The sequence below is a fragment of the Heterodontus francisci genome, chromosome 12, assembly GCF_036365525.1.
Source record: "Heterodontus francisci isolate sHetFra1 chromosome 12, sHetFra1.hap1, whole genome shotgun sequence".
NCBI lineage: Eukaryota > Metazoa > Chordata > Chondrichthyes > Heterodontiformes > Heterodontidae > Heterodontus > Heterodontus francisci.
In genome coordinates, this window is record NC_090382.1 from 30,049,944 (window position 1) to 30,059,229 (window position 9,286).

The following is a 9,286-nucleotide window of genomic DNA, read 5'->3' on the forward strand; positions in this document are numbered from 1 at the left end:
GTTATATAGCTCTTGCTTCCACGACTTGCTCTCAGCTGTAGCAGTACGTATCACCTTTTTCAAGGTTCCCATAAATTTCTCGACTTCTCCATTAGCTCTTCGCCAACGTGGTGTGATTTTTCAATGAGTGAACCCTAGGTGGTTTGCGAATATGCTGAACTCATCGCTGATGAATGGGGGTCCATTGTCACTTCTTACCGTTTGAGGGATCCCAAACAAGGCAAAGATCTGGTCAAGCTTTGGGATGACTGCTTTCGTTGAAGTTGACGTAACTAATTCCACGATTGGGAACCTGCTGTAATCATCAGTGACCACAAGTAGGTGTTCACCAGTGGACAAATCTGTGAAATCAAAGTTAACTTCATTCCATGGTCCTGGAGGTAGTTTGGACATCTTGAGAGGATCATGATGATTTGACATTGTGGTTGCTTTACATGGCACTGATTGATTTTGTGCTCTACCATGTGGTCAATTCCTGGGAACCATACCTTTTCACTAAGGAGTTGTTTTGATTTGACAATTCCCTGGTACCCTTCATGTGCTGCATCAACAACACGTTCCCTCAATGAGGGTGGAATGACAATACAGTTGTCGCATAACACGAGATCAATTGTGGTTGTAACGGTGAGCTCATGTCGAACATTGTGAAGACCTTGTAGCGTGTAAGCAATTTTGTTTGCAGATACTCTGTCGATCACATCTGTCCAATTTTGAGATTCCATAGCCATCATACATAATTGCAAAGCTTCATCTTGTTTTGTTGCCGCTTTGTTGTTGGCTGGTTTTAGCGACGTTGGCATTTAGGCTTAGATGTTGTTCGGCAACCTTTTCCTCACGACTAGTAGGACTGACTGTCAGCAACTGATGTGAAAGGTCGCTGTGTTGAGCTTGCGTGGCTGATACTCATGATGGAGCTCTTTGGTTTAAATAAAGAGGATTATTTTTATTCACATGTTCACCCCGAAAATCTAACGTTGTCAGTCACTCACCACTCACACAAACACACTCAAGAAAGAAAGACGTAAAATAGATAGTGCACTTTAACAAATTGCAAGCAAAGGAATAGTTCATAAGTCACATGACTTGGCTTGTCTTGTGGAAAAGACATGCATTGTGGGCCCAGTGAAGAAGGCGTTTTCACTCCTGAAATATAGTCAGCTGGATTCGATAGCTGGAGTTGTATATCAAAGTTGTTGCAGGATTTTCTCGACGAGGTGGATTTTCAGCAGGTCATGAAGTTCGTTAGTAGGAGTTTGGTTTTCTGTGCTGGTGAAAAGCAACAGGTTTGGAGAATTTAAGATGTTACAGCCTCCAGTTCTTTTAAAGCATAATGGCACTGCCTGGTCTGCCAGCTGCTTTTTCTGCAGCCTTTATTTTAAAGATATTTAAAAGGATAACAACTACGTGGCTGCCCCACCATGTGACTTCTCACAGTTGCTTTTCCAAATATGGTGGGGTTTAGGTTGATTAGCCTCATCCTGTTTATTGTTCTAAGACATTCATCCTGAAGAGGGTTAAGACAATCACCTTCTTCATTTCAGGACAAAACCATTCAATTCAGGAATGTCTCCCTATGGTTTCAGGAAAGACATTGATGACAGCTCTTAGTCTGGAAGGTATTCTTTGGTCCTTTCAGGCAATCAGTCAGTTCTTGAATACTAAAGTGAAGGTCAACTGACCTTCAGCGACCATCTTTGCAGCCCATGTCCACTTTTAATGTCCATTTTTTCTTTATTTGTTCAATGGAAGGGGACGTTACTGGCTAGGACAGCATTTATTGCCCATCCCTAATTGCCCTTGAGAAGGTGGTGGTGAGCTGCCTTCTTGAACCGTTGCAGTCCATGTGGGGTAGGTATACCCACAGTGCTGTTAGGAAGGGAGTTCCAGGATTTTGACCCGGTGACAGTGAAGAAACGGTGATATAATTCCAAGTCAGGATGGTGTATGCCTTGGAGGGGAACTCGCAGGTGGTGATATTCCCATGCATTTGCTGCCCTTGTCCTTCTAGAGGTCGTAGGTTTGGAAGGTGCTATCGAAGGAGCCTTGGTGCATTGCTACAGTGCATCTTATAAATGGTATACACTGCTGCCACTGTGCGTCAGTAGTGGAGGGAATGAATGTTTGTGAATGGGGTGCCAATCAAGCAGGCTGCTTTGTCCTGGATGGTATCGAGCTTCTTGAGTGTTGTTGGAGCTGCACCCATCCAGGCAAATGGAAAGTATTCCATCACACTCCTGACTTGTGCCTTGTAGATGGTGGACAGGCTTTGGGGAGTCAGGAGATGAGTTACTCACCACTGGATTCCTAGCCTCTGACCTGCTCTTGTAGTCATGGTATTTATATGGCTACTCCAGTTCAGTTTCTGGTCAATGTTAATCTCCACGATGTTGATAGTAAGGGATTCAGCGATCGTAATGCCATTGAATGTCAAGGGGAAATGGTTAGATTCTCTCTTGTTTGAGATAGTCATTGCCTGGCACTTGTGTGGTGCGAATGTTACTTGCCACTTATCAGCCCAAGCCTGGATATTGTCCGGGTCTTGTGCTTTTCTACACAGACTGCTTCAGTATCTGAGGAGTCGTGAATGGTGCTGAACATTGCGCAATCATCAGCGAACATCCCCCGTTCTGACCTTATGACTGAAGGAAGGTCATTGATGAAGCAGCTGAAGATGATTGGGCCAAGGACACCATCTTGAGGAATTCCTGCAGTGATGTCCTGGAGCTCAGATGATTGACCTCCAACAACCACAACCATCTATCTTTGCGCTAGGTATTAGTCCAACCAGCAGAGAGTTTTCCCCCTGATTCCCATTGACTCCAGTTTTGCTAGGGCTCTTTGATGCCATACTTGGTCAAATGCTGCCTTGATGTCAGTGACAGTCACTCTCACCTCACCTCTTGAGTTCAGCTCTTTTATCCATGTTTGAACTAAGGCTGTAATGTGTTTCATTTAAAAAAGGAAAATTCAGTTTCAGAAGATGCTGTGCTGAATATTGTCCACGTTTAAAGTTAAGGATAGGACATACCTGTACTGGGCATGGTATTTGGAAAAGTTATTTGAATAGTAAAAATGGCATTTCAAATTGTTTTTTGAAGAAAGAGGGATGTTAAATTCTTATATGATCCAAAATGACCTCGGATCTACAAGATCCAAGTGTATATGTATATATACATCTCTACAAAGCCACATCACTCTCTACTGCACTACAACCTATGCACCAAACACACTTTGTATCATTCCGCCACAAATGGAGAGTTATGAGAAAATATGATGCAAACTCCAGTCTCTGTGTCTAAAGTGTGATTATTTAAGAAGCTCTGGGAACCACAAGACATAACAATCTGCAACTGCTTGGAGGGGTTGGTGCAGGAAGTGAAGTGAAGGAAGGCAGCCCTGTTTGGTGCTGAGAGGAAGTGACACAAATGAAGCCCCTGAGTGAATCCAAGGCAAATGCAGATAAAGCTAAAGGCATGGACCCAATGTAAATATTAATATACTGACAATTGTTTTAAGTATAAATTGTGCAGTTATACACAAAGTAAATAAAAGGTGAAGAAATAAGTGTGAATTAATGAACATTTCTGCCCAAGTGACCATTGATATTCCTCCCTTTCTCTTTCTCATTGCTTGTTACGCATCTTTTCTGTGCTATTCTAAGTCATGCAGCTGAGTGAGCCCTGTCGATTCAACTGCCAACAATCCTAATATTTCAAACGTGCCCAATTAAATCAGGCATCTTGCTATTACATACGAATTTGGAGCAGGAGTAGGCCACTCGATCCCTCGAGCCTGCCATTCAATAAGTTCACAGCTGAACTGATTTCTCTGCTTTTCCACCTACCCCTGATAACCTTTCACCACCTTGCTTATCCAGAATCTATCTACCTCTGCCTTAAAAATATTCAAAGACTCTGCTTCCACCGCCTTTTGAGGAAGAGAATTCCAAAGATTCACCACCCTGTGAGAGAAAAAAATTATCCTCAAATGTAATCCAATGGAACCATTTTATTCTACAAAAGGTCATCTTTACCTAATAATTTGCCAGTGAGATAAAATATGTTGGATTGAGAGTGACAAAAGGAAGAATAATTAGGGATTATCTTGTGTCTGGATAAGGTACTATTTGCAGTAATTAGAAATATTGAGATTTGGTGCATTACAGCTAGATGTATGGTTCTGAAATATGCTTATGAAAGCTATGTATTGATCTGCAGTTAACTGTACAAAGTAAAGAAAAAAGGTATTAAATACATGCTTATATTATCTGCTAAAGTTTATATATTGATGGTTAGCTGAGTTACAGCAGTAAGTTACTTCATGTCTGGGATTTGGGTTTAATACAGCCCAGGCTGATGTTGTCAAAGTGGCTGCTCTGTAAGAATGGATAAGTAAGGGATTTATCATGCTTGGCAGAACAAAGGAAGCTTTATCCTGTACCAAACCCCTATCATACCTGACTCTGTGTGCAAACATCTTCATTTTATATATATTTTTTTAGAGATACAGCACTGAAACAGGCCCTTCGGCCCACTGAGTCTGTGCCGACCATTAACCACCCATTTATATTAATCCTACACTAATCCCATATTCCGACCACATCCTCACCTGTTCCTATATTCCCCTACCACCTACCTATACTAGGGGCAATTTATAATGGCCAATTTACCTATCAACCTGCAAGTCTTTTGGCTGTGGGAGGAAACCGGAGCACCCGGAGGAAACCCACGCAGACACAGGGAGAACTTGCAAACTCCACACAGGCAGTACCCAGAATTGAACCCGGGTCGCTGGAGCTGTGAGGCTGCAGTGCTGACCACTGCGCCACTGTGCCGCCCTTAAATTTACTCTTAAATTTTCTAATTTAAGAGGAGCTATCTTTTCTTAGCTTTAATTCTGAATTAAAAGGCTAGAATTTACTGTTGGATAAACATTTTATTTTAAACAGGATAACACCTTTATTAAAATAACAGGTACAGGAATGAAGATGAAAAAGCATTAAACATTCATCCACTATTAGCAGTAACAATAATCACTAGCTTTAAGTCTGTGTCATAATAAGTATCAAACACTTCCCCAGCCAGATTATACCATAACTTAGATACAGAAAAAAAGCTCACTTCTTATTGACCCATAAATCCCACCAGGATCTCACATGCCATTGGTTTGATGAAAAATGAAATTCCCTCTCATTTGCTCAATCAACCATTGCCAGATTTGATATAAGTTTAGGCAAAAATCAGTGTAAAGCTCCCTCTGCACGGGCCAATCTAAGACTGCAGGTAAGCTATAGGATGCTGAGTAAATCTCTTCCTCAACACTGTCCCACATTATGCTTCAAACCTAATCCCCAATTCCTCAGCATTATCATGAAATCTTTATATTGCATCCAACGTAGGACTTAATTTTCTGAGAGTCCACACTAACCAGTGGGAAATCGCACAGCAAACAGGATATTGGAACATTATGAATGCACTGGATGGAAAATTACAGCAGTACATCTGGGATTTTCCAATTAGCTGTCCACTCTGTTGCAGGCCCTGCTGTTGACATGGGCTTTGAGAAATTCACACCTCTTATGTCAACAAGCAATGTGATCAAAATGAACGAGTTCATCTTAGAGTAAGGGGCTGATTTTTTTTGTCTTTAAAAAGAGTTCACATTTATACAGTGTCTTTCATGATCTTAGGATGTTCCCAAAGCACTTTACAGCCAATAAAGTACTTTTGAAGTGTAGTCACCACTGTAATGTCAGAGATGCAACAGCCAATTTACACACAAGATTCCACAAACGGCAATGAGATAATGACCAGCTAAACTCGTTTACGGATGTTGATTGAAGGATAAATAGCGATCAGGAGACTTTACATGCTGAGCAGATTATTAGGAATCAGCGGCACCTGATTTGCATCCAACATACTTATATTCACTAGTATGAATGGATGGAAAATCATAGGCCAACATATGGAGAGATTCACCTCAATTCTTGATGTTGCTCCTGGTGGGCATTGCTCTGTGATGGAAATAATAAAGATGAAAATGTATCCCAGATCAATTTTGCATAATAAAAGGGCATGGATTGCTTTTAGAAACTATAAACAAAACACAGAGAAGACGTAACCTCAGAACTCAACTGTTTACGAGGTGGTTGCTGAAATGCACTGCAGCATGGACCTCGCTGACGGTAAATATTTAAAATGCAGACCCATTATAGCACCAATAAAGAAGACAGGAGCTCATTTTGTTTGCTTGTTAACTGCCAACTGGTCTATTTTACAGCTCCTGACATAGTGTAGTGCAAATTTATTGAGTCATCTAGGCATACCGTGTAAGAGAAAATCAGTCTTCTGATGATTCAATTAAGGCCGACGTTGTACAATCAATTGCAACTGAACGGCCAATGCTCTAAGGACTGTTTATATTCACATGCATATGCTCTAATAGAACAGACATTTCATTTACAACAGGCAAATAAACCCTTCTAGTTGAGAACCCAACACCAGATAAGAAGAAAGGCAAGGGCTGGAATTTGATGGCTTATACATATAAAGGTAAACATACAGGGATGAATTTAAAGTAACAGCACAGGTGCTGTCATCGGATGAGCAAAATGTGGCTGGCCATCCATGATCATGCAGCAGCCGGCCAATTAAAGATGGGGAGATTTGGGGCCTGTGCAATCAAGGGCCTATGGCAGGGAAGGGGACACCAATGGTGCCGTCATCTGACGCAATGACAGGTGCTGGCACCATATTTAAAGGCTGCCAGCTCTGTATTCACTCCTGCCTGGATAGAAAGAGAGTCTTCCTAACTGCCCTCTTTCCCCTTGGGCTCTTGCTGCTACTTGTGCTGCCCCTGGGCTCTTCCTGCTGCTAGTGCTGCTCCTGGGGCCCTTGCTGCTGACTCTGCTACCTAATTGGCAAGGAGCTGATCACAAGCCAGCAGCGATCGTGGCTGAAGAAAAACCCTTGTGGCCCCACGGTCTAGTGATGCCTCCCTGCAGGTTCTCCTCCAGGCTGCAAGGGAAAGACGGGAGGTTGTCTCCCCCGGGAATGGGAAGGGGAGATCTGCCTGCCTGATCAAGCAAGCCTGGATAGTGATTGCGGAGGAGGTCCACAGCCATGAGGTCACCCCAGGACATGGGTCCAGTGCAGGAAGCTGGTCAATGACCTCATCCGGCTGCGAAGATGAGAACTCCAAACTCTTTTGACCCTTTAAGAATTGCATGTGGCAGAGTGAGGGGGAGTGTTTGGTGTTAAGGGAGTGGCCACCCACTCATGTGCACTGGGGAAGAGCAGCAGGACAAGCTGCCTGTAGCTGGGCTGCATCTCACTGAGAGGCACACGTCCCTTGAAGGGACCTTTTGCAGGAGGCATATGCATTCCCCCATCAATGACCGCTGGACTATCACCATCAGAGATCTTGAGCTTATCTCGGCTGGACGACCAACTTTGTTCATCTTTGTGTTTGATGGAGAAGACAACAATTGAACAATTGGAAGGAGGGTGCCAAGCCCAGCAGAGGGGTACCATTTCTGCATGTCCTAAGCCCGATGGAGGAGCAGGCCATGAAATTGTCACTGCAGCAAGGCAGCTACTCCATAGCTGATGGTGAGGCAGGGGCGCTTACCAAAGAGAGTGAGTGAGCATCTCCTTGGGCACAAGGGTGTATCTGCTACTAATGAGCCATACTGCTTATGTGATCACCACTGCAACAATGGAGCTGCACGTTAGTGGTGTTAGTAATGTCACGATCGGAATACTCTAATTCTTCGATGTCTCTGTTTTCTCATTCAGCTCAAGCTGAACATCAAGTGAGAGGAGCTAAAAAGACAGGGGTACAGCCGGCCACCTCTGAGGAGGAGGAGGGAGCCTCAGAGGGTGCACCATCACATCATTCCCCTGTGCCCTCCACCAGCATAGATACCCTCACATTGGTGAGTATCTGCTCATGCTCAGATTCGGGCACACAATATGGTGAGCACAGCACAAATGTGCCTTGACAGTCAGGGGACTGTGGGAGGCCAGGCCAGTGCTGAGCCCCAGGCTCATGACATGCCTCTGGTGTTGACAGCAACACGGGAAATAATTGCAGTGAGAGGTAAGACAACATCTGGCAGAGATGCCAGAGGCAATGCATACCCAAGCACAGATGATGGAGAGGTCCATCCTGGCCGTGGATGTTGCACTGGCACTGCTCATTGCGTGCCTGGCTTCCTCCATTGAGAAACTGGTGACACTAATGGACAGCCAGATCCAGCAGACCAATCCGTGGCTGCCGGAGATGCACGCAGACCTGGACTCCTTCGATTTCTCCATGAAGTAGTGGCAAGGTGAGAAGGGGACATGGTACCTGGAGTCTCCACCAGGTCCACGTCCCTCTCAGGTCAGCAGGGAGTTACAAGTGTGCTTTAAAAGGGTGGAGGAGCGGTTGGCTGCCGTATCTGGGGGCTCCTCTCAGGAGTGTGGACAGTATCTCCAAAGCCCCTCTGCCAGTGACACCAGTGCCTCCATCATCCCCGACACAGAGGGGGTTCCTTGCACCTGTAAAAAGAACATCTGGATGCACTAAGGGGATCATGGGTGAAGGCATAGTCCAGATGGATAGCATTGTGTTTGGTGTCACGTGAAATAAACAAATGATGTTCATTTGCTACCTCCTTTCTGTCTATGCCCTTTGGGACTTTCTTTGAATCCTTCTTCCCAAGGGGCTAGAAGCGAGAGACCAAGGCCCTGAGCTCTCAATGCCTCAGCCTTGCTACTGTGTGATGTGCACCTGGGTGCTGCAGTGCAGAATGAAGGAGGCGACAACAGAGCTGCTTAAAGGTAAGACCTTTGGTTCCAGAGGGTGGTAAGGCTCAAAGGAAATGTGAATGTATAAGGGCAGTCTCATGCCTCCCTTGCACATATCTCATGGCATGTTTCCTGCTGTCACTGAGGCCCTTCATCTGGTACTGCCTGGGCAGCATCCTCTTTCGCATCTTCATCATCGGAGGAGGCATCACACGCCACAAAATCCTCACTGGTCAATGCCTCCTCCCTCTGCAGTGCCAGGTAGTGCAGTGCATAGCAAGCTACCACGATAGGCGAGACTCTCACCGAGCATACTGAACGGCTCCACCGGATTGATCCAGGCACCGGAAACTCATCATCAGGAGACCATTGGCCTGCTCGATGGTTACTTAGGTTGACCCATGGTGAGTGTTGTACCTCTCCTCTGCATCCATGCGTGGGTTCCTCGCAGGCATCAGCGGTCATGCCATCAGTGGGTAGCCCTTGTCTCCAAG